General features: G+C 41.4%; 1 non-coding gene and 1 pseudogene across 1 annotated transcript; both read right to left on the bottom strand.

Moving 5' to 3' along the window:
- Window positions 1-8,855: 8,855 nt before the first annotated feature.
- On the bottom strand, window positions 8,856-9,027 carry LOC132866866 (U2 spliceosomal RNA; annotated as a pseudogene).
- Window positions 9,028-20,839: 11,812 nt separating this feature from the next.
- Window positions 20,840-20,912, bottom strand: trnat-ugu (transfer RNA threonine (anticodon UGU)). The gene has a single exon. It is a non-coding gene; the product is annotated as a tRNA-Thr (tRNA).

Raw genomic sequence — 20,912 nt, 5'->3', positions numbered from 1 at the left:
CAATTCACCTTAAAATCAGCTCTCTGTAAAGGGACACCACAAGAAGATCTTAGGTTTTGGAATTTTGAGAAAAAAATATTTGGTTGCAGAGATGATTTTAGTAAAAAATAAAGAACGGTTATAGCGCGCTGACCCCCCCAGATTGCTTTCTGAAGATTAGTGGTGGTCATGTTCTCCTACGTGCAGACGACCATTGGGACAAAACCTCGTTTGCACAGTGTCCCTGCCTCTCTGGTTTTCAATCAAGCTCCGTGACGGCTGCTTTAAAAACAAAATCAGTCATGATCTACATTTCTGTTGACTGTGGAAGCATGGACATTGCAATTCGTCACGGGGAGGCGGTGTTCCCAAATACCACTTTGTTGCTCGTTTACGGAGTGAGGCCAGGTCAACAGGGCTGCACACGGCATCAGAACGCTGCAAAGTGGCATTGACTCTGGAATGGTTCATCATGTCTCAACGAGTATTTGCCGGCCAACATTCAGACACATTTGCTCATTAACTCTCAAACCGTGACTGCACAGTCCTCTGTTTGTGGAAAACATGCAAAGAAGCAGCTTGAAACCAACGAAAGACAAGCACGCAGGTGCCCGTGTCCTTGAAGCATGCCCAGGTTTGTGCAAACCGATGCTATTCAACTGCATGCAACGCGAGTGGAAAGCAGAAGGAGCAGCCCTCAGTCACCTCCTTGGCAAGACAGTGACAAGCAACCGATCCGTTGCTGCTGTTTCCTCCCGGGTGCCTCGCCATGCTCTCTGCCTTTCATCAGAGAAACGAAGCGTTAAAGGATGTGCATTGGCCAGGAATCAAACCCCGGTCAACTGCTTGGAAGGCAGCTATGCTAACCAATATACCACCAATGCTGCATGCCTGGCCTGGGGACAAATGCCTAAGTGCCATGGCTTCTGAATTTGAGGCCCAGGCAACAGCTGATCAATCCTGGAGCTGTGGTTTCTGTAGTGTATTGGTTATCATGTTCATCTGACACATGAAAGGTCCCTGGTTTGAAACCAGGCAGAAACACCAATGGGTTGGTTCATTTATTTATTTTTTGAGTGACTGCTGAGCTGTGATCTCTGCTCTGACCGTGCCAACTACAGAAGCAAGTGTTTGCTTTTCACCAGCCAAGGTATGGACACATTTGCTGAACAAATCTTACACAGTGACTCTCCAGTTCTCTGTTTGTGGACAAATAGACACCTGTCGCTTGTTGCCAAAGAAAGGAAAACACGCAGGAGCCCATGTTGTTCACCGCTTCATGGGTCGAATGTACGCAGGGGCAAACTGATGTCATTCAAACCTGCAAACAACTACTTACGTCGCTCGTGGAAAGCGGAAGGAACAGTCCTCAGTCACCTCCTTGGCCCGTCCAAACAAGGCATTTGATTTCTTCCCGTGATGTTGTTGCAGCGCTTTTCAATGCTGAACCTCATCACACTCAACCACCAGCTCATCTCTACGATGCCAAGGCCGTGCCCCTATTCTCGTGACAGTTGCTTAAGCGTGATCTGTGTTCTTCTTGCGGCCCAGGCAAGAGCTAACACACGCGTGGTTTCTGTGCTGTAGCAGCTGCCACGTTCGCTTAACACGACAACGGTCCCCGATTCGAAAACGGGCGGAATCGGTGCTCGTTTTCTTGAACTTGGTGGCGAACAAATGTCGAGCTGCGATCTCTGCTCCGTCCATGCCTTTTGGAACGGTCCCAAACTGAGACGCTGAAAAAGCTTCGCATGTTTTCTGCTGTGCAGTGGTTTCCCCTTTCACCTGACAAGCGAATAGATGCTCCTGAGAAACCTGGCAGAGCCATGCTTTGCCTTTTGAGCTCTGCTTCCCTTAACATCCAGTTATCGCCTTACTAAAATCAGGTACCCTCGAAACAGCCAGAAAGACAGACCCTTAACGTGACCGGATTGCTTTCTGTAGCTTAGTGGTTGTCATGTTCTCCTACGTGCAGACGACCATCGGGACAAAACCTCGTTTGCACGGTTTCCCTGCCTCTCTGGTTTTCCATCAAGCTCCGTGACGGCTGCTTTAAAAACAAAATCGGGCATGATCTACGGTACGTTTCTGTTGACTGTGGAAGCATGGACATTGCAATTCGTCACGGGGAGGCGGTGTTCTCAAACACCACTTCGTTGCTCGTTTATGGAAAACATGCAAAGAAGCAGCTTGCCGCCAACCAAAGACAAGCACGCAGGCGCCCGTGTCCTTGTGAGCACGCCCAGGTTTGTGCAAACCGATGCTATTCAACTGCATGCAACGTGAGCGGAAAAGCAGAAGGAGCTGCCCTCAGTCACCTCCTTGGCAACTGACCCATTGCTGCTGTAGTGTAGTAGTTATCATGTTTGTCTCCCACATGAAAGGTCCCTGGTTTGAAACCGGGCAGAAACAGCGGTTGGTTGGTTTATTTATTTATGTACTTTTTGAGTGACTGCTGAGCTGTGATCTCTGCTCTGACCGTGCCAACTACGGAAGCAAGTGTTTGCTTTTCACCAGCCAAGGTATGGGCACATTTGCTGAACAAATCTTACACAGTGACTCTACAGTTCTGTGTTTGTGGACAAATATACACCTGTCGCTTGTTGCCAACGAAAGGAAAACACGCAGGAGCCCGTGTTGTTCACCACTTCATGGGTCGAATGTACGCAGGGGCAAACTGATGTCATTCAAACCTGCAAACAACTACTTACGTCGCTCGTGGAAAGCGGAAGGAACAGTCCTCAGTCACCTCCTTGGCCCGTCCAAACAAGGCATTTGATTTCTTCCCGTGATGTTGTTGCAGCGCTTTTCAATGCTGAACCTCGTCACACTCGACCACCAGCTCGACCACAGGAACAACTTGATAAAGTACATTCTGTGTGGAATGTTTACAGTGTTTATGCACAAAATATGTGCCCTCAAGTTTAAGAAATTAGGCTGCAGGTGTGTTGGAAGCAGGAAAACCTGAATCACTGTAAGACAGGAATGGTGATGATAAATTACCATCAGCATTTTAAGTAATATTCAACAAGTAAACTGTGTCTTTGCTGATGATAGTCTGTTACTGAACAGCATTATACTATGTGTTAAATAGAATATTACTGTTCTGTAGTTCTATGTATCACTCAAATTTAATAACAAACTGTTTAAATCGTCTGCTGTCTGATCAAAATCTAAACAAGTATTTAATCACAACCCAGTTGACTAATACAGGAAACACCTGAGGAAAATTGATACAGTTAGGCTGATATACAGTGGAATAGGCTCATTAAAATAAACTTTAGCCAAACAGTTAAATTGTGGGAGTTAAGTTCTGTTATGCAGCAGCTCACCTCAACTGGGTGGCATGGTGGTGTAGTGGTTAGCGCTGTTGCCTCACAGCAAGAAGGTCTGGGGTCGAGCCCCATGGCCGATGAAAGCCTTTCTGTGTGGAGTTTGCATGTTGTCCGCGTGGGTTTGCTCCAGTTTCCCCTGAAGACATGCAGGTTAGGTTAACTGGTGACTCTAAATTGACTGTGAATGGCTGTCTATGTGTCAGCCCTGTGATGACCTGGCGACTTGTCCAGGGTGTACCCTGCCTTTTGCCCGTAGTCAGCTGGGATAGGCTCCAGATTGCCTGCGACCCTGTAGAACAGGATAAAGTGGCTGGAGATGATATCACCTCATCTGCCTCTTGTTTCCTGTGATTGATACATGTCATGCCTTCAGAAATGTCATGCAATTCCATTGACGTGCAATGGAATATATTAGGTAAATAAAGTGAAACTAAACAGTTACTGTATATGGAAATTAATTAACTGCTTATTATTTCAGTGTGTGTGGAGCATTAATGAGTCTGTAATGTTCCACAGAGCAAAAATTATCACACTGTCTGCTAATATCACAAAAGAACTACATAAGGTGGCGGCACGGTGATGTAGTGGTTAGTGCTGTTGCCTCACAGCAAGGAGGTCTGGGTTCGAGCCCCGGGGCTGGCAAGGGCCTTTCTGTGTGGAGTTTGCATGTTCTTCCCATGTCCGCTTGGGTTTCCTCCGGGTGCTCCAGTTTCCCCTCACAGTCCAAAGACATGCAGGTTAGGTTAACTGGTGACTCTAAATTGACTGTGAATGGCTGTCTATGTGTCAGCCTTGTGATGACCTGGTGACTTGTCCAGCGTGTCCCCTGCCTTTTGCCTGTAGTCAACTGGGATAGGCTCCAGCTTGCCTGCAACCCTGTAGAACAGGATAAAGTGGCTAGAGATGATATGAGATTATTACTCCATCTTTGTCATTTCTTATTAAAAGAGGGCAGAATGTATAAGACTATAAACTGAGAGATTGATGCCAGAATTGATACGAGTGTAAAAGTAGGTGGAGCGAGATGTGGTGAGATAAAGTTTAGACAGTTACACAGAGTTACTGCCATTTATATCAACTGCAAAAGAGACTCTCATCACAATCATGTTACTCTTCTTTGTTTTCATAGTTGTTAAAATCTTTGGTAAGTTATTTATATTATACACAAGCTTTAGGTGGATCCTGGAGATTTTGTACTGACACCAAAACATGATGATTTACTGTAGTTGGCTTAAAAAAATCATTAAATAATGAAAATAGAAATGTTGATGTTGTTGCAATGTCTTTATTGCAGGTGCTGTTGACAGCAGCATCACACCCAACCAAACCATTATATCTTCAGCTGAGGGCAGCAAAACCACAGACCTGCACATATGATGACTCGGCTAGATATCTCCAGTGGTATTGACAAAAGCCTCAATCAAGACCAGAGTTTCTTCTGATGATTAGAGAATCCACAGAAATTGTCACTAGAGCTCAACAACCTGACCCAAGACTGTCTATCAGACTTCATAAAAAGGAAAAGAAAGTAGATGTGGAGATCTTTCCTGCTGCAGTATCAGACTCTGCACTGTACTACTGCGCCATGGAGCCCACAGGGACACAAAACTCAAAAACACACTGTACAAAAAGTGCAGACTGTTTTTTTTTTTGTTTTTTTTTCCTCTCAGGAGGGAGAGCTGTTTACCTGTTTCATTCAAATACAGTTTTCTGTCTTTGTTCCCAAAGTTTGATATTTATTTGCTTTGAATATCTACAGCCATCATCTTTGGTAATGCTTTCTTTGAGCAATCAATGGAAAACAAACTTTTAAAATGTTACACTTCCTATGATGTAACACAATGTTCAGAGACCTTAATATGAAGAAATAGTTTAGGATTCTGATTCATAATTCAACACGATGGTTTCCACCCTCATTATTTAACAGATTATAAAATAGCACTTGATCCAGTACACTGATGTTAGCAGTCAGCTTTCTCAGGCAGCTGTCTGTTCCTCCTATTGATTGTTCCTCAGAGGTCTGAAGAAGAAGAACTGGCAGCACAAGCTCACAGCTAACAAGCAATCAAGTTCAATAAACACAAGGCCTTATTGAATAGAAAAGGCCCAGAGGAAAAGAAAATTAGAAAAGAGCTCTCAAATATGTTTCCTTTTCTTTCTCTAAAACAACTATGAGGTCTGTGTGAAACCAAAATGAGACTATGGCTTATTTCTCATCTCTATCTTTTTTTTTCTCCAGAGCAAAAAGATGCACAAAATCTCAAATTAGATTCTAAGTTTCAAAGGAAATTTCATTAAGGTCTAAAATAATTCTCAGATTTTTTCAACTTTAGCGCCTCTTGTTGATCTCAAGCAGAGAAATCTGAGAGCTCTCTCTATGAACTCAATCCATTCTCATCCCAGCCTCGTTCATCCGTCTCATGCTGAGCTCAGACAGCAAATAAAGAGCTCTCTGCAAGCACTCACTGAATTCTCATCTAAACTTAATGTTGTTGTTTTTTTTTCTCTCAGCCCTTCATGCATATCTTGATATCGTGTTGACTTTATTATTATGCACAATTAATTTTAATGATTAAATATGTTACATATGCATCCTCTGGCCATGATGAGGGCGAGGATAATTTGTTTCATATTAGGTACAGTAGGTGAGCTACATTTCACACAATGCCACTGCTTAAAAACAGCTTCTGTTCAAACACAGGGCAGCAAACGGGAGAGTAGAGCCGACACCAGTGCACAGCTTTCTCCTCATCCTGCACTGCGACAACCTCATGCCATCTCTCCTGCACATCTCACATTGTGTTTGTATAAGAGGTCAATTCAGCCTCCTTAGATCCACACTACACACAGATCAACCCCTCTCTCTCTCTCCCTTATAAGGGAGATCATTACCTCCTTGACACTGTGGATAACAGTGAAATAATCAAGACTGCATGATTGGGGGGTAACAGTGAAATGAGCAAGCACAGAGAACACATTTATCTCATTATTTAGCTTATTATTTGCTCAATATTTCGTGTGAACATTTGTTCATTTAAGTAAAAAACACACTTGGAATAAAAGAAATGCCCCAAAACATAAAATAGCTTCATTAATTCATTACCACATTACATATGAAATGCTTCCTGATGGTACTATATATTATTTTAAACACTCATTAGATTTTGGTTAAAAACAAACACCATATGAGTTTATTGACTGCATTTAACAACTACTAATGTTTACACTACCATTCAAAAGTTTGGGGTCACTTTGAAATGTCCTTATTTTTGAAAGAAAAGCACTGTTCTTTTCAATGAAGATCACTTTAAACTAATCAGAAATCCACTCTATACATTGCTAATGTGGTAAATGACTATTCTAGCTAAATTCTACTAAATGTCTGGTTTTTGGTGTAATATCTCCATAGGTGTATAGAGGCCCATTTCCAGCAACTATCACTCCAGTGTTCTAATGGTACAATGTGTTTGCTAATTGCCTCAGAAGGCTAATGGATGATTAGAAAACCCTTGTACAATCATGTTAGCACAGCTGAAAACAGTTTAGCTCTTTAGAGAAGCTATAAAACTGACCTTCTTTTGAGCAGCTTGAGTTTCTGGAGCATCACATTTGTGGGGTCGATTAAATGCTCAAAATGGCCAGAAAAAGGTCTTGACTATATTTTCTATTCATTTTACAACTTATGGTGGGAAATAAAAGTGTGACTTTTCATGGAAAACACAAAATTGTCTGGGTGAGCCCAAACTTTTGAACTAGGATGACCAGATTTCCCGAGTCTAAAACCGGGACACATTTGTGCACGCACACGCGTTTTAATGTAAACATGTGCCGGCTCAAACCATGGCTCAGACAGGTGCTTTTATCATTTTGTAGAAGCTCACTTTTATCAACATTTCAGAGAATAATCAAGTATTTTCTTGTTATCTATATGTACTTCTATCACAATTCATCAGTTAAAGTAAGAAAATCAGACAACAGATGTGATGATAGGGAATAGGCCAACAGCTTAAATTTCAACTGATTTATTTCACCTTTGTGAAAACGCCAAGAAAATGCATTGCTTGCATATTAACATCAACATTTTATGTGATTAACTTTTTTTTTTAAACAATAGGCTATGCATTGTAACAGCAAGGAGTGCATGAGCCTAATCGTTGTCACCTCTGAACCTTTACCCCAAATGTCTCTGTTTAATCTTAACCAGTGTAGGCTATTAACGATTTTGAAAAAGTGAACCCTGAATTGACAACAGCATCAAACAAGTCAAGACAATCTGTGATACAGATTAAAGACACATGAAACAGATGAAAGACAACAAAAAAATGTTTCAGAAACACAGCCACCCACCCTAAAGAAGATGCCATTTTATTGTATATATTTACATGATGAGTGAATTTGCTCCAGTAGCGCTTTATTGCCTGAGAGCCTGCTGTGAAACTGCGAGCAAGTATCGTCGAAATTGGCCCGGGTAATGAGCAAGGCTTCGAGAGTAGGCACAATCATGCAATTCCTCTCATCAGTCCAGGTGTTGCTCATGAGTGAAAATATTTGCTCAACTGGAGCATTGGTGCCAGGTAGGCACATGGCAAACTGGCAAAGCTGGCTGACATTGCTGTAAGGAATCTCCCTACTCTTGAAGTGCGCAAACATCTCTGCCCAGCGCTCATCTGTGTGGCATTGTCGCGTAGTAGTTGACAGCCGCTAGCACAAAAAAAACGTTATAACGTGGCCTCTATATTGCAACACTGTACAAATAGATACATTGTAAGGTTGACTGCGCACACGCACATTGATGCTGAATTGCTAGAAGCTTTATTGACATCTCGTTGGCTATGTATGATCGCTGTAACCGGGACAGTTTGTTAGTGTTTGGTGTAAACTGGGAAATTTCAGTGTCCCGATGGACCTTTGTCGGGACTGGGGACACACAACTCAAAATCGGGACTATCCTGGTCAAACCAGGATGTCTGGTCACGTTATTTTGAACGGAAGTGTATATCAGGAATATGCTGTAAAAATGCTCTTCATCTCTTTAGACCCCTTCTTACGAGTGAATTCAGGAAAGCTACATATAGAGACACCGTTTGCTGCTTAAGAGAATCTTTCAACTCTCTCTTTAGCCCTAAAGAGCAACGTTATGCGGAAACCCACCCCAGGTTAGTGAAACTGTATTGGAGGTGCAGAAAGCTGGTATAGGGTAAGGTGGCCTGGGCCAATCTCTTACACCTTTATAGCTTTGTTAGCCATTGCACACAGGCAGAGAAATGTCTGTCCAACATAGAGAAAACCAGGAAATGGGGAAAAGGTAAGCTGAGCAAAGAAAGAAAAACAGAATTTTTTTTCTTTTTTTTTTTTAACAAGGTCATAATTCCTAGAACTAATTAGAATACCATTTTGATGTATGAAACAGAAGAAACAAGCCCCTGTTTAACTACCTGGTCTAAAAAAATCAATTTGATATATCATCATCATTCAGAACACCTACCAAACACTCAATTAACACATATTAACAAAAGCTTCCATCATTTTTTTATTAAAAAAAAAAAATCCTGAAGGTATTACAATACCAGGTTGATGCAGAGAGCAAGCCCTTATTCTAACTCCCTGTCCCAAAAAGCTGTTTAATATAAGAATCAGACAAAATACCAGATATTAAACAGATAAAAAAAAATAGATACTACACTTGATTTTGTCCAAAAGACTGAGAACCTCCTATGTTCAATGGCTTTAAATATACCACTTCCAAATATTAAAATCCAGAAAGGTAAACACAGCTAGACTCCGCCCCCAACAGCTGGATCCTTTTGAAGAGAGATATCGCCTTGGGAGTGTGTGAGTGTGTGTGTGTGTGGTTTCCATACAAAAAGCTTGATATTTCTAACATTTGACGACCAAAAATGTGCAGCTCTACCAGAGCAAAGCCTGCAAAAATAAGCTGAACTCATTAACATTCCTCTCCCCGGAAATCTTTAATATATACAGTGGTGCTTGAAAGTTTGTGAACCCTTTAGAATTTTCTATATTTCTGCATAAATATGACCTAAAACATCATCAGATTTTCACACAAGTCCTAAAAGTAGATAAAGAGAACCCAGTTAAACAAATAAGACAAAAATATTATACTTGGTCATTTATTTATTGAGGAAAATGATCCAATATTACATATCTGTGAGTGGCAAAAGTATGTGAACCTCTAGGATTAGCAGTTAATTTGAAGGTGAAATTAGAGTCAGGTGTTTTCAATCAATGGGATGACAATCAGGTGTGAGTGGGCACCCTGTTTTATTTAAAGAACAGGGATCTATCAAAGTCTGATCTTCACAACACATGTTTGTGGAAGTGTATCATGGTATAAACAAAGGAGATTTCTGAGGACCTCAGAAAAAGCGTTGTTGATGTTCATCAGGCTGGAAAAGGTTAAAAAAACATCTCTAAAGAGTTTGGACTCCACCAATCCACAGTCAGACAAATTGTGTACAAATGGAGGAAATTCAAGACCATTGTTACCCTCCCCAGGAGTGGTCGACCAACAAAGATCACTCCAAGAGCAAGGAGTGTAATAGTCGGCAAGGTCACAAAGGACCCCAGGGTAACTTCTAAGTAACTGAAGGCCTCTCTCACATTGGCTAATGTTAATGTTTATGAGTCCACCATTAGGAGAACACTGAACAACAATGGTGTACATGGCAGGGTTGCAAGGAGAAAGCCACTGCTCTCCAAAAAGAACATTGCTGCTCGTCTGCAGTTTGCTAAAGATCACGTGGACAAGCCAGAAGGCTATTGGAAAAATGTTTTGTGGATGGATGAGACCAAAATAGAACTTTTTGGTTTAAATGAGAAGCATTATGTTTGGAGAAAGGAAAACACTGCATTCCAGCATAAGAACCCTATCCCATCTGTGAAACATGGTGGTGGTAGTATCATGGTTTGGGCCTGTTTTGCTGCATCTGGGCCAGGATGGCTTGCCTTCATTGATGGAACAATGAATTCTGAATTATACCAGTGAATTCTAAAGGAAAATGTCAGGACATCTGTCCATGAACTGAATCTCAAGAGAAGGTGGGTCATGCAGCAAGACAACGACCCTAAGCACACAAGTCTGCGAAGGTGGGGGGGCTACGCAGACACTGTCTGCGACACCGTCTGCGAGGACTGGGTTGTCAGCATAAATTGGCCTTTAGTGACTATTTACTGCCACATACCAAAGAATGGTTAAAGAAGAATAAAATTAATGTTTTGGAACGGCTAAGTCAAAGTCCTGACCTTAATCCAATCAAAATGTTGTGGAAGGACCTGAAGTGAGCAGTTCATGTGAGGAAACCCACCAACATCCCAGAGTTGAAGCTGTTCTGTATGGAGGAATGGGCTAAAATTCCTCCAAGATGGTGTGCAGGACTGATCAACAGTTACCGGAAAACATTTAGTTGTAGTTATTGCTGCACAAGGGGGTCACACCAGATACCGAAAGCAAAGGTTCACATACTTTTGCCACCCACAGATACGTAATATTGGATCATTTTCCTCAATAAATAAATGACCAAGTATAATATCTTTGTCTCATTTGTTTAACTGGGTTCTCTTTACCTACTTTTAGGACTTGTGTGAAAATCTGATGATGTTTTTGGTCACATTTATGCAGAAATATAGAAAACTCTAAAGGGTTCACAAACTTTCAAGCACCACTGTAGATTGAGGCACTGCCTAAAAGCAGAGCTCCATCTGTTTCTGGGTTGTAGAATTTTCTTATATCATAGCCAGCCTCTTTTGCTTTATTTCTTTACCATTATAGTTACTATACTGTTTCCTTATGTTGTACAAAACATACACAGAAAGAGAATAGCTGTGGCCTGATGAGTAGAGTCAGGGCAGTGATTTTATTTACAAATTCGATTTCACCATTGCTGAGAGAAGAAAACAAAACAAAACAAAAAAAACATATTGGAAAAATAATATCATATTGAAAACTAGATATAATACAATCAATACGTTTTACGCCACCTGCTCCTGCAGCTCCAGCACTGTAAAGTGAGAGTAAAGGCCTCTGCATGCTCTTGCGACAAGGCTTTCGCAGATAGCTTTTCGCAGACAGTTGTAATTTATTGTTGAGCGGGGGAATAGGCGTGCACGATGTTATTCACCGCCACAATGCAAGGGGGCGCAAAGTCGCTAGGAGTAGTTGGTGGGTGTGGTTAGTGGAGTGTTTATCCTCTGGTTACTTATAATGACTAGAACTTTTTTTTTTTATAATGACTAGAACTGGAGTTGTGTAGATGTACGTACTTCCTCACTTCCTCGATCAACCGCTCTTCATGCTGCTCCATCTTCGCTCGTGTTTTTAAAAATGCCGGTCATGAAAACAAAACAAACCGGGAAAGTAGGGAAGCAGAAGTGCGTGTACAGCGGATGTAGAGTGGACCAATCAGAGCCCTCTTGTCTGCAGCGCTGTCTGCGAGGCTTCTGCGGTGGTCACAATTTTTGGGAGGTGCGCGCAGAGCGTCTGCGAAGGTGGGGGGGCTACGCAGACACTGTCTGCGACACCGTCTGCGAGGACTGGGTTGTCAGCATAAATTGGCCTTTAGTGACTATTTACTGCCATTATTGAGCCTTCTGCTGAGCAAGTGAGCTTACAAAGATGACAATTACAAAGAGACACTGCTTTATAACTGTGAAGGCTGAACACCAAATCAGTATTTAAAAAATAATAAAAAATAAAATAAAAACCATGCAAACTATGATTTGTACCATGTATTAACTTCCAGGGTTCCAGAAAACAGCTGGTGCAGTTGTTGCTCTTCTTTTTCATGAATGACTTGGCTTGTGTATTCGTCCGCCTCTTTCTCTGTGGCTATAGGTTCTAAATCATCCTCAGACAACTAACCAAAGATTGAGGACGAATTTTTTAGAGCTTTCATGTTTTTTTTTTCAAAAGACTCAGTATCAAGAACGCACGCCACTACAGAGAGGAGTATACTGTAGAGTCCGTGTGGAAACAAAAGAAGGCACTGGCGCAAATGACGTCACGCATGCAGCACCGCCGACCTGAATCTTGTCGTTGCCTTTTTGTCCACTGAAACAGGTGCGACGTGATCGTGCATCTAAAAGCATAATTTCTATATAAAATGAATGGACACGGCATGCAGTTATCTCTCACGTGTGGGTCATGCGCTAGGCTAACTATTGCAATACTCTGGGCAGTGCTTTTACAAGTTTGCAGAAAAGACGGACTTTTCTGCAAACGTTTTACGACAGTGCTTTGACTCGACCTGTCAGGGAGAGAAGCCCTTTCCGTTGAGGACAGATACCTGGATTTGGAACCGCTCCCTCTTTTGCCAGACAAGCTCGGGTAAAAGCCACCACAAACCAAGGCTTCGGCTGCCTATCGGCAAACCCAATTTCAGATGGAGTCGGCAGCACATTCAAAGCAGCATGGGAGACGTCGAGTGGACATCAAGGACATCACTTTAACCAGGTGGCGATGACTGCACACGGGGCCTCGTGACAGCGTGGACCAATGTCAGGAGATGCTTCGCTGCACTTCGTTTCAAAACGCATACGCTTCAGGGAGGCAAAATCCTCAGGTTGGACGTGAATGAGTCTACGACCTAGCCTAGTTGATTCACTGGATGTACAACTGTCTAAGGGCAGCGCTGCTAAATAAATCCAGTGCTGTAAAATGAAACCCTACAATGGACTGCAATTACCAGTTTTCACTCATTGTATGGCAAAGAGAATCTCAAACTTACTCGTAAGCATGCTGAATTGCGTAGGGAATCATCAAGGCATCTGTTTCAGTACCTTAAGATGCAAAACTGCATTTTGGCGTGGTATCAGTACACCATCCCGAACATCAGTAAGCAGGACTTAACAGACCTCAGGATCAAGATAGAAGAATGCTTCTCCACTGGATACCACTAGCCAAACACTGCTCCGTAGTCCGCTTGGCTAGACACCAAAGCGAGATGCGTCGTTGACCGCACGCAGGTCTTGTGCTGACCACGTGAGTTGGCAATGTACTTGGGTCACTGCTCAAATACCTATGTGCAATGATCAAAAGAAGACCACTGCCCTGCTTCACACCAAGAGCACAGGGGCCCAGGCGAAACCAATCCACCACCAGCCAGACCAATACGGGTAGCACTCAACGGGCCTCAAACGTCACACCGCACATAGCCAGCAAGATTTGAACCTTGTGCAAGGAAGCCCCAATGGACTTCAAATCCATCGCCTTCACCACTCGGCCATGACTAACAGAGGGGCCACGAGTCATGTGAGACAAAAAAAAACATTTGCAGCACTTACTTTCACAAAGCCACGTCGCAAGGCTGTGTTTGTTTATTTTTGCCTGGGCAATGTCAGTATATGCTGGTAATTTGGTGCTGAAAACAATTCTACAGCTATGTTTTGGTTCCATGGTGTAATGGTTAGCACTCTGAACTTTGACTCCAGTAATGTGAGTTCAACTCTCAGTGGAACTTCTGAAGCCTTTGTTTGCAGCATCTGAGCTAACATGCCCAGATTGTTTCAACTGCATGCTCCCTTTGGTCGATCACGAGTTCTACTCATGATTGGGTCATACCAAAGACCATCATAAAAATGATACCTACTGCTGTCTGGCAAGGCACGTTGCAATACAGATGCGAGTGGGGAGACAAACTTTTGCAGTTCTCAGAGGACTAGCCCCCCACTGTAACCTGAGTTATGTAATAGGCGAGAGGCCGAGGGCTCTGGAGATCGGTGCTGCCCTTTGCGCCGCATGGTATGGGAAGGATTTTGATTTACAGGTCAGCAGTGCTGCACAGGTGATGTCATTTGCACCAATGCCTTCTTTTGTGTCTACACAGACTCTATAGTATTATTTGCATTGGTGTGCATTCTTGATCCGCATGAGTGGAGCCCCATAGACATAGAGAGTGGATGCATAAAGAAACTCATCAAGTTGTATTCTGATGGTTTCAGTCCCGTGCATGCTTGCCACCATACCAGTGTTATTGAGGTATTTCACCTGACGTCACAGGGTCACGTGATGCCCCAGTGTCCGCCATTTTGAACGTCAAGCTACATACTAACGCTGCAGACAGAGAGGGAGAACCAGCTTGAAAAAAAACATGTTACAGACACCTAGAATAGATTAATTTGTCAGTAAGCACTCTATAAATAACCATGGTGTTTGCTTGTTGTGCTGTGGGCTGCCACAACAGACAGGGACAGCGTGCAGGACGCTCCTTTTACCGGTTTCTAGTGATGGGAATTTCGGCTCTTTTTCGGGAGCCGGCTCTTTTGGCTCTTCTTACTATAAGGAGCCGGCTCTTTCGGCTCCCAAACGGCTCCTGAGATTTTATTTTTGATTTAATTTCTGCAATTAACTAGTTAATTAATTACATTATTATTTATATTTTATCAATAGGATGTTTTCCATTTTATTTTTTAGTTTTTGTAGCCATTGTAAAGCTTTGTAAAGTATAGCAGTGTAACAATGTTCTAGCTATAGAAATAAAACTTACTTACCAATTAATAAATTATTTTCTCACAAACATAATGCAAAACTGTGTTATATTACAATATAAAATACACAGCTGATTTTCCCCTCCTCAGGTGCCTCACAGACTCCTCTCCCCTGCGCTCCACAGCTTTAAGCATTACACCAATTTTCGTATTTTCGCAGCTGTGAATGACATCAAGCCCCCCAACCAAAAAAAGTAGGCGTACACCATGCTACTTTTTTTTCTTTGAATGGTAATAGACAACACAAAGACGCAATCGGACAGCAACTTTTTTTGTGAAAGTCTCTCTCTCTCTGAGGCACCTAAGGACAAAAAACTATTTCGGCTCCCACCAAAGAGCCGGCTCCCGTCGTTCACTTCAAAGAGCCGGCTCTTTGAACCGGATCGTTCGCGACCGACACATCACTACCGGTTTCCTACTGACCCAGACAAGAGGGCCAAATGGATTGCAGCTGTGAAGAGACAGGATTGGGAGCCAACAGAGTACTCCAGACTTTGCAGTGATCATTTCATTTCAGGTTAGTTTATCAGTTAACGCAATTTTGATAAAATATATAGCAAAAAGTAAATGGGTCAGTGTTTGTTAACCCACCTGAGCAGTGAAACAAGGCAGTGTTAATTTGTCTAGGGTTGCATGTAGCAGACATCAGACATAAAACGCAATAACAGGCTAGAAAGAAAAGGGACACAGAAATAAATAAACAGAGCTCCATACCAAGGCTGGGTACAGTGTTTGTGATAAAAGACAGATCCAATTTAACACGAATCACAGCTTACTTTCTTGTTAAAATGTGCAAAGATCACCATCTCATACCGCCTTGCACTGAAGGACTTAAGCGTGCTGTCCAAAATGGCTGCGTCACGTGACTTGGTCACGTGGGTGAAATACCTCAATAGTAATTACCAGTCATACACACTGCCTAGTGGTCAGTGTAAGTAATTACCAGACATATACACTGCCTAGTGGCCAGTGTTATAATAGCAATTGCCAGTCATACACACCGCCTAGTGGCCTGTTAGTCTGGAGGATAAAAATGGTATTATAACTCCCTGCACATCTAGGGGTAAAAGCTGCCAACCATGTTTTTTTAGTTAAAATGGTTCCAAAGAGACAGAAATATGGTGGTTGGCATCTTTGGAAATGCCTGTGACTATCCCTTGGCAGCCATTTTGAAACTGACTATTGGACAATCTTGAATACCTAATGGACTCCTGGAGCAATCTACACCATAAAAGTTGTGGTTAAACCTAAGTTTTTTGTTCAATAGATGTTCTGGTATCTACCAACAAGGATTTTATCTGGTGGCCCTCTTGGAATTCAATATGGCTGCCAGAAATGTAATAAAAACATGTAATTTTACCTTCCAGGAAGATACAAACATGATCTTAGTGTCAAAAATTATATGTCTTTGATGGTTAGAAATAATGTGGTTATATTAAATAACATCCACACTTATCATTAATGAAGAATTTCCAATATAAAATAATGCTAAATTCCAAATTAAAAAAATATATATATCAGATCTGGTCCACCATTCACTTCAAGCATACTGAAATAAAAAACAAAAAACTACAAATAGAATGTTTTAAAATATTTCAAAAGTCATGGAAAAGCAGAAAAATATAATAATTTAACAACTTTAAATAACCAAAATAACAAGTGTAAGCCATAGTTCATATGGTAGGTTGACCATCGAAGCATTATGGGTATCAAATAAATTTCACTCCATTACCTGCAATAGATATTGTTTTTTATGAGTGTGCAACATATGTTATGTTGTCCAATCAGAGACCTCCTTTAATTCACTTAAAAATATGATACTTCAAACATTTTGGTTTGATTTTTCTTGGAAGAACTGGAAAAAGCAGCCAATAAGGTCACTTGTTCCAGAGGCAGCAATCTAGAAGATCCTAGAAGGTGTGGCAGTGTACCTGAAAACAGAGAAAATCAGTGGGTTTATTCAACATGAAAGTAGTTTTCCTCCGCCAATTAAACATTGATGTGTTTTGTAACATGATGCATATTATTTATAAAATGGGAGACAAGGTACAGATGTGATATTGTACAAGACAGTACAAGACAGCCTTACAAGACATTGTAAACTAGACAGATTGCCTGCTTGCCAGTTTTTAACACAGCCTGGATGAAGACACCTTGGAGCTGGAACAAAGACAAGAACACGTGAATTTGGTGTAGACATATATTTTATATAAAGTAGTAGGTCTCTATAGGAATGGGGCTAACGGATCCAAAGCTACATTAAGTATGAGTTTTTGCACTCTTTTCTAAGTCTCACATTTTTAAAAACTGTACACTGAGACACTACTATTTGTATTGTGGATCCCTTGTTTTTTAGTCAGTCATGGAACCCTTATTCAGCTCCAAGAAGAGAAAAAGAGGAAGGGATATTGACTTCCAGAAGTGCTTCATATGTCAACAAGACTGTGGAAGGAACAAGAATGACAAAACTTTACATCAAGCAAGTGAATCAGGAATGATGACTTTAAAGACCAAAGCTGAAGAACACATAAGATATAAAGATGAGGAATATTTTGAGTTTTTTGAATATTTACAAAAGCACATGAATCTGGACCCCAATAGCATCAAGTGGCATAAAACATGTTATTCTCAATTCATAAATGCAACAGAAATAACAAGATTGAAAAAGCGGTTTGAAGCAACAAGGTCAAAACCCATGGTGAATGTGAATGGTCCACCAACTGCATAAACAATTGTGACCCTGAGGATGAGTAGAGTATCTAGCTAAGAACATGCTCTTGGGTCAGTGATAATTAAGTGTTAGCTGTATAAAATGTACATTACTGAAGCTGTTTAAAAGCATATATTAGTGTTATTAATCTTCAGCCCTGTTAATATTGAAGACATTGCTATGATGTTCACAATAAACATTTCATACTTTGCAGAAATAAATGTTCTTGTATGTTCCTTAATTCTTAATTGGTGTCAATACTGTTAATGTCACAAGTAAATTTATTAGCTGTTGAAATGTGTTTAAACAACAAAATTCTTTATCTCTTTAAAAAATTAATTTCATAATATCGTTCTTGGGCGGCACGGTGGTGTAGTGGTTAGCGCTGTCGCCTCACAGCAAGAAGGTCCGGGTTTGAGCCCCGTGGCTGGCGAGGGCCTTTCTGTGTGGAGTTTGCATGTTCTCCCCGTGTCCGCATGGGTTTCCTCCGGGTGCTCCGGTTTCCCCCACAGTCCAAAGACATGCAGGTTAGGTTAACTGGTGACTCTAAATTGACCATAGGTGTGAATGGTTGTCTGTGTCTATGTGTCAGCCCTGTGATGACCTGGCAACTTGTCCAGGGTGTACCCCGCCTTTCGCCCGTGGTCAGCTGGGATAGGCTCCAGCTTGCCTGCGACCCTGTAGAAGGATAAAGCGGCTAGAGATAATGAGATGAGATACAGTATCGTTCTTCAGCAGCCATATTGGAATACTAACATGGCTGACATTTCATGAAAATGTAAAAACTGTACAATTTTGTTCTCTGTACAAGAAGTATTGTGCTTTGCAGCATATTAATTGTTCTTCATTGCTCCCAAGATCCTATTTTATTAAATATCTATGTCAGTTTCCAAAATGGCTGCCAAAGCAGGGTCATAGGTATTTTCAAAGATGCCAACCACCCTATTTCTACTTGTTAGGACCCCTTCTGACTAAAAAAAAAAACGGTTGGCAGCTTTTACCCCTAGATGTGCATGAAAGTGTTATGGAGTGCCCTATTGAGAAATAACCACCAGACTATGTGTTAGCGGAGCTCTGGCCCGCATGAGGGGAGCCCCATAGACATAGAGTGTGGATACATAAAGAAACCCATTGAGTTGTTTTCTGATGGTTTCGGTCCTGTGTGTGCCTGCCACCACAGGAAACCCAACAACTAGTGGCATGAGTAGTGAAGTGTGAAGTAGAGTAGTAGTCGGGACAGTATAGTAGTGAGTAACTTGTCGCTGTTGTCGCCCGACGTCACTGTGTGTCGTGTACTCGCGTACCTGCCATCACAGGCAACCCAATGATGGCGGGAAAATCTCCATGCACGATGTGCGCATGTCATACCTGAATTTTTATTTTTAATTTTTTAAAATAATTCTCGATATAAAACAAAAGAGGCTGGCTATGACATAAGAAAATTCTACAACCCAGAAACAGCTGGGAGCTCTGCTTTTAGGCAGTGCCTCAATCTAGATATTAGTATTACCAAGACCAGCAGCTGTTTTTTCTCTCACTTTAATGAAATACTCCAGAAAATGTCTGTTATAAAATAAACAACCAAAAATACCGTATTTTGAATTGACTGTGAGATTACACTGCAGACTTTCAGTTTGAAATTGTGTGTATTTAGAGGAGGGTTTCTCTTTCTATCTGCTCAACCCTCTCCCTCTCTCGCTACACATGCGACTCCTGAGATACCAGTGACCCCGTCTTGCCACCATCGCCTTCTGGCTCGATCCTTCAGGATAAATTCTATATACTGTATGTAAAATTTATATCTGGAATTTATATATTTCTGTAAAGCTGCTTTGTGATTATGTCCACTGTTAAAAGCATTTTACAGGTAAAATTTAATTTAATTGTATTTTATTGTCATTCTTCTTCCCAGCATCCATTTTTATCTGTGCAAAATGGGGCAAAGTGGTAGGGATGAGTGAAAGAAAATAGATAGATAGATACTGTAGATAATAACTTCAGTGTGTGAAAGTCTTTCTCCTTTCTACACAAAATGGCATAGTCCGTTATCTTACTGTGGGCCAAGTACTAGGATCCTGCACCCCCCCCAGAGATATAGACTTCTATCATTATATAAATAATAATTTTCACAATTACACAGGCTCGATCTGTTCTTCAGTCATACATACATAGTACATTTATATTCACCGATCAGCCATAACATTAACACCACTGGCAGGTGAAGTGAACTACATTGATTATCTCGTTACAGTGGCACCTGTCAAGAAGTGGGAAATATTAGGCAACAAGTGAACAGTCAGTTCTCGAAGCATTATTGCCAACTTAGTGACTTTTAAAAAAAAAAATACTAGCGACAAATCTTGTGAGTTTTTGGACAAATCTTTGCTACTTTCGATAGACGATATCTTTGTCTCCAGAGGATTAAAAGGTTTATTCACTACAGGGCAGATAAGGCCGAATCATCCCTGACTGAAAACGAAACATCCTTCTTGTGGTTGGTTTCCCAGGCAGACAGAGGCTGTGCACTGTGGGAGAGAAAGAATAATAAAAACACCTTGTCTCTTCAAACTTTCTCTCTGAGTAATCATTTTATATGGAAATATAGTAACTATCACTGCACAGTTGTTTTCTTTAAAATTATGTGCATGCAGATTTTGTCAGATGACACTGAGGTTATAAAATAGGAATTTTCTCAGTGCAGAGCAGCAGCGCGAAAATGGCTTGGATGTGACTGCTGGTGAACATGTTGTTTTAATGGGCCACGTTTTAGTCACTGTTTCATACTCGTTCCATTGTCTGATAACAGAAACAGAAAAAAAATGTAAATGAGAATAGCTTTATTGGGAATTAGGCTGTATTAAAATCATGTCTGTCGCCAGCTATAAGGTCACTGAGCTCGGACCTCAGTAATTTTTTTTTAGAACTAAAAAAATAAAAAATAAAAAAAAGTTTAAACATAAAGACAACTGGATAAAAAGCAGACTTCTCTGATAAGATGACTGCATGCTGTCCAAATACATCTTCTCACCAGCCATCATCATATGGTCCCCCTTGAAGTCATTTTTTATTGATTTTGTCAACTGTGCATTGATAGAGACTTGAATGCAAAGTGTTTTGTGGAAATTGCACACCAAAGACACCTTCAGGTCCTCAGTAATCTTCAAACTGTCCAAATGTGGCCTTTCTCACCAGCAGAAAGTGGTCTTCAGGTGATGAGAAATCATGAGTAGCACTTGCTCACCTTCTGGTGTCAGGGTCCTCAATATCCCCTCTTTTGTCTAGATCACCTTTCTCCAGTCAAAGTGTCCCTTACAGGCCCCAATGAGGATTGAACTCACAACCTCTGGTTTACAAGCCCAGCGCTCTTACCACTGAGCTATGGAGCC

The sequence above is a fragment of the Neoarius graeffei genome, chromosome 18 (genome assembly GCF_027579695.1).
Source record: "Neoarius graeffei isolate fNeoGra1 chromosome 18, fNeoGra1.pri, whole genome shotgun sequence".
Classification (NCBI taxonomy): Eukaryota; Metazoa; Chordata; class Actinopteri; order Siluriformes; family Ariidae; genus Neoarius; species Neoarius graeffei.
Note: the sequence above shows the minus strand (reverse complement) of the source record. Positions and strands in the feature narration are given on the sequence as shown.